This window comes from Manacus candei, unplaced genomic scaffold, assembly GCF_025592945.1.
Source record: "Manacus candei isolate 608988 ecotype Guabito, Panama unplaced genomic scaffold, ASM2559294v1 h1tg000014l, whole genome shotgun sequence".
In the NCBI taxonomy this organism is placed as follows: Eukaryota; Metazoa; Chordata; class Aves; order Passeriformes; family Pipridae; genus Manacus; species Manacus candei.
In genome coordinates this window covers 53,786,620-53,796,583 of record NW_026138062.1, presented here as the reverse complement: position 1 = coordinate 53,796,583, position 9,964 = coordinate 53,786,620, and the positions used below count along the sequence as shown (strand labels likewise).

The following is a 9,964-nucleotide window of genomic DNA, read 5'->3' as shown; positions in this document are numbered from 1 at the left end:
CGCGGCAGGCAGCAGCTGGAGCTGGATCAGCCCCTGGGCGGGCGGGCTGGCTGGGTGACAGAGTCGACGGGCTCCCCCCTTCTTTCCCGAAGCCTTTCCTCCGACAGGAGCTTTTCCAAAATGGCCATCGACGCCATGAACTTGGCCAGCGAGGGGAGGCAGCCGCGTTTCTGAGCAGCTGGGGGGGATGTTTCACGTTTCTATGGCTGAGCCCCGCCGCTCCCCCGCACCTCACGGCCGCGGGGGGCAGAACGGGGTGGGGGCGATGTGGCGCCGCTCGGGCGAGGCCCGCGCCAGCCGGATCTCCGCATCATCCCCGGTGCTGCCGTGACCACGCTCCGTGCGTGCGAGCCGGGGGGAGCCCGCATCCCATCGCCGCTGCACCGTGACCGAGCTGTGTGTGTGCGTGTGCCGGGGGGGCCCCGCAGCACGGCGCGGGCGGTGCGGGCGGTGCGGAGCGGCCTCCGCACGAGGCTCGCGCTCCCTTTGTGCCGTTGCCTGGCAACCGAGCGGGGGATGGGAAGTGGGATTGGGAGGGGGGATGGATGCGCGCGCGGCCGCACGCTGAGCAGCGCCCGTCGGGCGGCCGCCGCCCCCGCCCCCCGGGAGGCCCCGCCGCAGCCCCGGCCGGCCGCCACCCCCCCGCATCCCCTGCTCGCCCTGGATCCGTCCTGCCAAAAACGCCCCTCCGTGCTCTCTCCCCCCCGTTTCCCCGGCCTTTGTGCCGGCGCCGGGGGCCCGGCGGCGCGGGGCGCGGCCGCGGCCGGGGCGGGGGCCGGGCTGGCTGCGCGCCCCGCGCCTCCTCCGCCCCCGTCCCGCGGTGCCCACGGGTGGGTTGGAGGGGGTGAGGTGGGGGGAGTGTTTCTCGCGGAGGGGCGGTGGCGAGCGCGGAACAGAGGGGCGGGGGAGGGGGCTCGTTCTGGGCCCTTCGGAAATGGGAGGTGGCTAAGGCGGGCAGCGGTGGGAGCGATGGAAGGGCGGCGGGGCGCAGGCGGCGGCGCCTGAGCGCGGCGGGAGAGGGGGCGACAGAGCCGCGGGGCGGGGGGGTCCCGCTCCCCGCCGCACCCCCCACCTCCCGGAGCCGCTGCCCCCGCCACCGACCGGTTATTCCGGAGACGCGAGAGGAAACGAGGGAGCGCGTAAAAGGAGGAGGGAGGAAAGGGGAAAAAAAAAAGGGGGGGGGGCAGCGTTTAAATCCCTGCCCCCCGCTCCTCGCCGCCTCCATTCCTCCCTTCATTCGACCTCCCCTCAGGAGCCGCCGGTGAGTCCCTCGCCCGCTCCCAGCCGCTCCCGCCCCGCTTGTCATTGTCGCCCACTCGCTGCATTCTTTCGCGGGTGGATTTCATCCCTCCGGTCCGTCTGTCGGGATGGGGAGCGAGGCGGCGGGGGGGGGAAGAACATCAAAGTTGGGGTGGGGGGGACACCTAGAGTGCCATTAACCTCCACGGGGCTGGGGAAGCGTCTCCGGCGGTCCCTGCCCCGTCGTGGATGCGGCAAGGGGCCGGGAGGGAGCCGGGACACCGCCGCGGGGCACGAGGGGCTCGGCGGGGCGGGGGTCCCGGCCACGGCTGGGGGCGCTCCGAAATCACCGGGGGGCTCTGCCCGCCCGGGGCTCGGCTCCCCTGGACGGCGGCGGAGCGGCTTCCCTCCGGACCTGGCGGGCGGGGGTCGGGCGGGGGCTCCGGGTCCGCCGCGGGGGTCCCGGGGCGGGGACACCCCCCGCCGCGCGCCCAGCCCAGCGTGACGTCAGCGCCCCGGAGCCCCCCTTCCCTGCGGCGGGAAGTTCGGCGGGGGCAGGGGGAACGGGGGGCCGGGGGGGCAGCCGGCGGGCGGGAGTTGCGAGTTTGCGGCCCGGCGCCCTGCGGGGAGGAAGGCGGCACAACGCTGGAGGTGGACCGGTTCCCGCCCTCCCTGCCTTCCGAGGGGCCTCGCATTGTCCCCGCTTCCCCAGGTGCGGCCGGGGAGCAGGGCAGGAGTGTCTGGGAATAACGTTTCCATCGGGGCACCTACAAGAGTGTTGGCTCCCCTGCCGTGTGCGCAGCGGGCGCGGGTGGGATTCGCCCCCTCCTCTGACACGCCAGGGTGCTACTTCGGGACCAGGGAGCTGGCGAGACCCCGCACGGCCGGGTGGCACCGGGGTGGCGGCTGCGCTCCCACTGAACCGGCCGAGATTCCTCTGTGTGTCGGGCTGGTTGTCCATTTGCTGTTGAGGATTTTTGGAGAAGTAGCATCTGAGTTTCCCACACTGCCCTTCTGGCCGTGCCATGGAGCCGGTGGCGGTTCTGCCCGGCCGGCTCCTGCTGGCCTGTGGCCGCCCCGGCCCCTGTTGCCCAGAGAATTGCCGGTTGTATTTTGCCGACTGGCCGCTGTGCTGTTGAAGTGGCAGCCATTTGGTCACCGTGGCATTTACTTTACGCGCTGCCTTCGCTTTCCGTGGAGTTCTGCCTTGGTAGCTATTGTACGTTCCCCAAGTTGCTTTCCAGACGGGCAGTGTCTTTCCTTGCGTTTGCTTCAGTGCCGTGGCTGCCTTGAGTTCTGCAGCCGGTTACTCAGTTGCCAGGATGGCTACTGTAAGAATTTGTATGGCTTTTGTCTGCAGGGTCTGTTTTGCAGGGCTGTGGTTCTTGAGGAGCAGCATGTCCTTACCGAGCTGGGCACTCAAATCCATTGTCATTATCTCTGGTTGTATTGGGTGGATCGCATGGGAGCCGCTAGGCTTCCCAGCATTGAAAAAGTGAGGAGAAAGTAGTGGGCCATTATCCTAAGATGTGTAGCAGGAGGGTGGAGGAGGAGGAGTTGGAAATGCCCTTCGTTTACTGTCCACCTTAGTGCATGGAGCATGGTTACACATCCTTCAGGTGTGTGATGCCTAAAGCTGTGGAGTTCAGCCCTGACTTACCACCAGAATCAATGTGTTAGTGTCAGCCGAATTCCACACTTGTCTGAGTTGAAAGCTGGACTCGCCTTTCTTCTAAGCCAGAGGGTGTTGTGCATCACTGCTGCGCTGCACAGCATTCCCGAGGGGCTGGAGCTCCACGGTCATTACCCATGGATGGGATGCTTGTAAATGTGAATGGTCAGATTGTTCATTGAAATGATTTTCATCCTTTTTTCCCCTGTTTCTTTGCCAAGTTGTTTTATTTTGTTTTCTTTTTATTGTGTTTGTTACTGGTGATTGCACAACCAATCGTTTGTGTATTTTCCCATCTTACTGGGGATGACCTGGTCTTTCAAACCAGACTTTTCCAGTTGTGATTCATGATGGAGCTTCTCAAGTGTGGCCAACGAGGGAACTTACAGTACCATGGTTCTTGCTGGAAATTATAAAAACCCTCCAAACATTTGAAAATTAAATGTGCAGTGAATCCTAATAAAGAAGATTAACAGGTTTAACCTGCTGCAGTGACCTGCCTTTACCTCTCTTCATATGCATTTACCTCCTCCCCTAGGTTTTGTACCCTTTGGATGTCTCTGAAAGGTTCTTGCATTCTCATCTTTAGCTTTGCCTGCACAAGGAATTAAAATGAGGTTTCTTATGGGCATACTTGTATTCCAAAATAATTATGGTCAGGCAAGGAACTATGATTCTACAGCATGGTGGGATTGCTGTACTAAAAGCAACATGATCTGCGTTGTTCTTCAATAGGAGGAGGAGCATCTAGTCCAGCTGGACTAGATTGTAGGTCTCTTCTGATTGAAATATTACATTCTGGTTTTATTGGTGGGTGAAATGCATCAGGCAGGTTTTTCTCTTCCCGGAGTTCAGCCCCTGTTACTCCTTGTACACCTTCCTGATTTGACCTGGAGCTTCCTCATGTTCATCAGTGTATTTCTGGAGGGTGGAGAGGGAGTTGAGAGGAGCAGTCCGTGTGGAATACAGGGCTGTGTAGGGAAGGTTTATTTATTTACCAGATCTGAGGTGTAATACATTTGCAAATGCAATCTCTGGAATTGATCTGAGCATGTATTTGGCTGTGCCCCTCCTTAAATATCTACCTGTATGTTTACATATCTTATTCTTCCCTTTTCTTCTGAGAACCTGGTTTTCTCCTCTGTCAGGCTGTATTATCCCCACTTTGGTTTTTTTCTTTGTCCCATTCTCTTTTGGACAAATAAATTACTTTTTTCATTGGATTTTCTGGTCTCATTCTTCCTCCATTAGGAGGAGATACTATGGAAGTATGAAGTATATTTCCTGCGTTTATCACTTCGTCTCTTCCATCTGTACATCTTGAAGACTGTGTCTAGTGAAATACAGAGTAGCAGTGCTTTACAGATTTTTTAAAGGCCAAATGAGAAGGCAACACAAGTTCCAAGTGTGTTCAAAAGTGGAGGGATCTCTGAAAAAGTCATGCTCTTAACCAAGCGAGGTACACTTAGGATGTATATTCTCTGCAGAATTAATTTGTGTGATCTCTGCTCGAGTCTGGTCACAGGAGATGGTTTAACATGAACACGAGATGCTCTATCTCAGTGCCTTGCCTGACTTACTGAAGCTGCAGCAGTGCCCAAGGCATGTGTTGCCAATTGGCCAGGTACATGTCCCAGTGCTCTCTGTGTCATGCTGAGATGAACAATGGAGAATCTTTCTGTCCTTCCAGTCGTGTGTTGGGCAACCATGGGCCCACACCCCATTTTCAGTGAGATGTGTATGTAGAATGATGAGACAGAAGGGGATTTTTCCAACTCAGGTGGTTTGAGCTTTACCTCTCTACCTTAGTGTGGTTGGCTGATTTGGACTTTGAGCCTTTGGGGGTAAGGATTTGGCATATGTTATAAGTTTAGCAGAAGTCAACTTTGTGAGGAAGCGATCCCTTCGAAGCATTGTCTTGCTTCCAGTTCTGATAATCCTCCCGCAGAAGTCTCTGAAAGTCTGTTTTTTGTGTGTGTTGTCACAGCAAACACTGATTTGTTGTTGTCTCCTGTAAAAATATCAGTGTTTGATTGATTGTTGTGGCAGTATTTTCACCTACAAACCAAAGGCTAACTGCAATATCTTCTCCAAACAATTTCAGCCAATGATCGTCTGTCTGGGCTTTGCTGAAGGAGGGTAGCTGGTTGCTTTCAATCTTACTTCATGTCTCTTGCCCTGGTGACATTTTTCATCATAGACCAGTTTAGCTGGAAAATTTTAGTCTTTTACTTCTCTGCCTTACAATGCACTTGATGATACCCTCTTTCTTCCACAAGGTCTCTCTGTGCTATAGATCACTTAAGTGAAGGCTGCATTTGAGCAACCTTCATCTCTTTGGACAGTAGATTGGATTTACTATGTGTGTATATATATTTTTATGTGTGTGTGTATATATCACAATATATATAATAGTTTGTGTAATATAATACATCTTATATAAAATATAATGTTATATAGTATATTAAATTTATATTGATATATATATATAGCATAGTGTATTGGATATAAAGTGTGTCTATAGCATAATATTGTGGATATACTGCTGTTTTTTTCTTTCAGGCAGTGCAACAGATGAGGTGATTTACCTCAGAATTATTCAGAGTTTGCCAGGCACACAAAGAGAGTCCACCCTCTATGAAAAATGGTTTATCCAGTCATAATTATCCATTAGGCTTTCCTCGTACATTACTAGACCACTGTTTTACATTTTCACCCAGAGCTAGATCCCATCACCACTTGGCCAACCTCTCTATGACTGCTAATGAATTTAGTGTTGAAAAACCTGTTCTGATCAACTGTCTGGTCCTCTACCCTGCCCAGCTCACGGCAGGGAATGTCACCTGCTGGTCTTTGCAGAAAATAATTATTAAAAAAAAAACTCTTAAAGATTTTCAGTGATATGCTAGATTGCTATGCCAATGTTTCAAGTGATTGATTTCTCCCACTTTTCAAATTTGCGCTATTCTCTGTGGAATTTGCCTAGCTTCAACTCCCATTGCATCTGGGAGTCTTTGTTTTGTAGGTTAAAGAGCTGTCTCCTCCCTTTATGGTGCTCATGGGCCATCCCCAAGTCACCTTTTAACCTTTACTCTGATAAGCTAAATATATTGAGCTTAAGTCTGTAAGGGGGAGGAGTTATCAAGCTTCCCAATTTGTCAGCATCCTTCTGGAGTACACAGGTAAAAACGGCACACACCACCCCGATAATGGCCCCACCAGTCCTGTGTATAGTCAGGTAAAAATCATGTCTCTTTTTCTTTTCCTGAAGAGTATTACTCTCTGTGCACTGGTTGGTTTCATTCATTCAAGAAAAGCCCTCTTAGAAGTCTTCAGCTGGGAACTCGTGTTCCAGCCACTAATTACAAGGCCTTTTCCAAGCTTCTGTGTATCCTTGGATCTTCAGCCTTGAAAGCATTCTACATTCTTCTGTTCTTGATGTAAAAATCTTGGATAATTAAAAGGCTGGCCTTTCTGTGTGACCCCATTGCAGCAGTAGCATCAACTCATCTGTGCTAGAAATTCCATTTCATCATTTACCAACTCACCTGCTTCAGCACCACCTGAAAACTTTACCTGTGTTCCTGAAAACTTTGTTTGGATGGTGCCTTCACCAGCTACCAGTGATATTCCATGTTAGGCCACCGTTTCCTCTCACTGGTGGGCTTTGGGGGACTTGCTTTGTGACAGTGGGTCCATGCGTGACATCTTTTTGCTGGGACAGGTCATGCTTGTGACATAGCGGTGCACGAAGCTTTATCCCACATGTTGCTTTACAGAGATTACCCAAGGCAAGAAAAATATTTTGGGCAGTGATTTCACTTGCTGCTGTGCCTTTTCTCCTGGAAGTCCAGTCTGAGCCTAGTTTGGGCTCAGTCTCTGGGCTCTTGAGTGGGTGCCCACCTGAGAGGCAGAGGCCTGTGCTTGTGGTTGGTAGGGCTCATTGTGTATCTCTAGGTGGTAGCACTTTGGCATAGATTGCCTGCTTTGAATTCTGTTGGGATTGGGGAGAATTCTGAGTACTTGTGACTTTTAGTCCTTTGTTGTATCATGATCAGGAAGACCTTGATTTAGCCATAAACATCTATTTTCTGATTTCGTAAAATCACAAGGACCAAAATCACCATGAACTTGGTGAAATATGTAAGACAAAAGCTCTCCTTCCTCCTAAGATGATTCAGCACTGGCACAGGTTCCCAGGGAGGCTAGAGATGCTCTTTGAGGTGTTCGTGACAGCCTCATCTGGCTTTGCAGTTTACTGTGAACAGGGCATTTGAGGGATTCCAGCAATCTCTTCCAACATAAATGTTCCTGGACATACCACTGGGTTTTCTTCCCTTCAGCCCCAGAGGTGAGGACAGGATCATTCCACTTGGCCGGTTCTGTAGACCAAGGAAAAGCTGTGGGATCCCAAGCTCAGGAGTGACTCAGAGTGTATCAGTGTCTCAGGTCTGCTGTGCAATTGTTCCTCTGCCCATCTCCCTGTCCCTGGTTCACTCCTTTCATTCTGGATCTGTCTGTCCATCCTGTCCAGACACTTGCCCTTGGCACACATGATTCTCATGTTGTCTTTGCTGTCAGTCACGAGTCCCTAGAAAGAGAGAATCTAAAGTGTGTCCCTTGGATCAGTGGCTCCAAGGTCATAGAATCATTTAGGTTGGAAAAGACCTCCAAGATCCTTGAGTCCAACCATGAACCTAATACTGGCAAGTCCACTACTAAACCACATCCCTAAATGCCACCAGGGATGGTGACTTCACCACTTCTTGGGGCAGCCTGTCCCAATGCTTAACAACCCTTTCAGTGAAGAAATTTTTCCTGATATTCAATCTAAAACTCCCTTGGTGCAACTTGGGGCCATTTCATCTTGTCCTATTGCTTGTTATTTTGGAGAAGAGGCCGACCCCCATCGTGCTACAACCTCCTTTCAGGTAGTTGTAGAGAGTGATAAGGTCACCCTGAGCCTCCTCTTCTCCAGCTGAACAGCCTCAGCTCCCTCAGATGCTCTTCATAAGACTTGTGCAGCAGACCCTGCCCCATCTCAGTTTTCCTTCTCTGGACTTGCTCCAGGACCTTAATGTCTGTCTTGTAGTGAGGGGTCCAAAACTGTACACAGGCTTTGAGGTGCAGCCTCACCAGTGCCCAGTACAGGATCACAGCTCTGGTCCTGCTGGCCACACTATTACTGGTACAATCCAGGATGTCACTGGCCTCCTTCAAGCCTGTGCTGTTGCAAGAGGTTTTGTTCCAAGTGCAGTGTCCAGTGGCATTTTCTCATTTCTTGATGATGCCTTGCCTGGAGCCCTTCAAGTAACAATGGTACCCACAGCTATCCTGTGATTAGTAAATGCCTTCTGAGAAGTCCCTACGGATGAGCAGGAGCTCTTATGGCATATATGCTTGTCTCTTCTCTTCAGTGTATCACTCAACACTTTGTACAATTGAACTTGTTAAAAACATACCAGTGACCCTACTAGGTCCATCTTGTCCACTGCTGCTGCAGCAGTAGTCACTACCAAATCTCTGGGAAAGAAGGTAAGTTTAGGCAAGCTTATGTGCCATTTTCCTCTGATACTCCTACAGCTGCCAGCCATTTTCCGTGGAGGACCTGCCATAGACAGATGTGGTTTCTATCTATCCAGAAAGCGTCAGTTATTTTCTCTTGAATGAAACTCTCCAGTTACCCATCAAATCCATACAAACTTCTAGCACCAATAGTGTCCTTTGATGGGAAATTCTGCAGCCACGTATCTAAGAACTACTCTCTCTTTTTAGTTGGTTTTGAACTTGTTTCTTTGTACTGTTATTTCATGGCCATCAGTTTTCGTACTGGAAAAAACATTGAAAAATTATTTCTTATCCAACCTTCTCATATATGGGTTTACAGTCCCCAGTCACATCCTGACTTTAATAACCTTTTCTCTGGACAGTCACTGCCCTTTCTAGTTTCTGCAGGAGCAGAACTGCACTGAAGATACGAGAAAGTCACAGTTCTGCTCAGTTAGTTCTTACCCTCATTATTACCCTCATTGATTTACTTTCATCAGCCACATTGTCTTCCCTTTGCTCTTTTTCTATATCCATTCTGATTTTGCTTCTTTATATTTTATTCTCTTAAGTTCTCTCTTAAATGGTGATCATCTGTGATACAGACAGTGTCTCAATGCCCTTGGGAGGCAGGACATTGATCATTGTGAGGATACAGCAGGTGTTCTTCCACCCAACCTGATTCTTCAGCACTTCATTCAAATCCATTTGCAGAGTTTGATCCTTCCATCTGCAGAGCTTCTCTCTGGTTCTTATCTACACCAATAAGTTTTGCCTGGGATTGAGGGCTCTGAGCAGAGTTGGCAGCTTGCCCAGGCCTCCTTGTGCCAGCTTCAGAATGATACAGGTCTTAGCAGGAAGGGGTGACCATTCTTGCTATTCACTGGTCTGTTAGGAAGGGAGGGGCTGTTGGTGTGTCCACCCTGAATTTGGATTCAACTTCTAGTTTCCCATGTTCTTACATGTGTCCTGCAGCTGCAAAGTTTCCAGCAGTCTTCCACAGCAAAGACTTGCAGCAGAAGTCTGGAACCATGGTGGATTGACTGGTGGATAACTTCCATGCGCTGACAGTGAGAAGCTATGGGATGTGGAGTTGTGGTCACGAATAGCAGCAAGGAAATTACAACTGATAATGGGTGTTTCCGCACTGGAATGGGTGCTCCAGGTCAACTGGGAAAGCTTCACTCTTCAAGATGTTCAGAACTTGCCTGGACAAGTCCCTGAGTCATCTAAATTTGGGGTCAGCCCAGCTGTGAGCAGGAGTTTGGAGCAGAGACCTGCTGGTGTCCTTTCCAGACGGCATCCTCCTTTGAGTCTCTCTACAACCAGCCTGTGATGTCTTTGAGTAATTCGCTTTGCATTCTTAGCAAAGGGACATCTGTCAAAAGAGGGGTGTGAAGTATTACAGTAGACCCTTCACCCCTAACGGCTCCACAGGTAAGATGTGCTCAGGTGTTGCAAATATAGAAGATGCTCTACTTCTTAAAATAGTGAGTGTGGGGAGTG

At 51.1% G+C, this 9,964-nt stretch overlaps 1 protein-coding gene across 2 annotated transcripts in view; it reads left to right on the top strand.

The window, feature by feature from the left end:
• Positions 1 to 712: 712 nt before the first annotated feature.
• Positions 713 to 9,964, top strand: part of ATN1 (atrophin 1) — a 28,750-nt gene continuing 19,498 nt past the window's right edge. The window contains exon 1 of one of the 2 annotated variants that reach the window (XM_051780695.1): positions 713 to 830. The gene's annotated coding sequence lies outside the window, so the exon portion shown is untranslated. Of the gene's footprint in view, positions 831 to 878; positions 1,262 to 9,964 lie in introns of those variants that run through there. The other variant, XM_051780694.1, reaches the window with a different exon arrangement.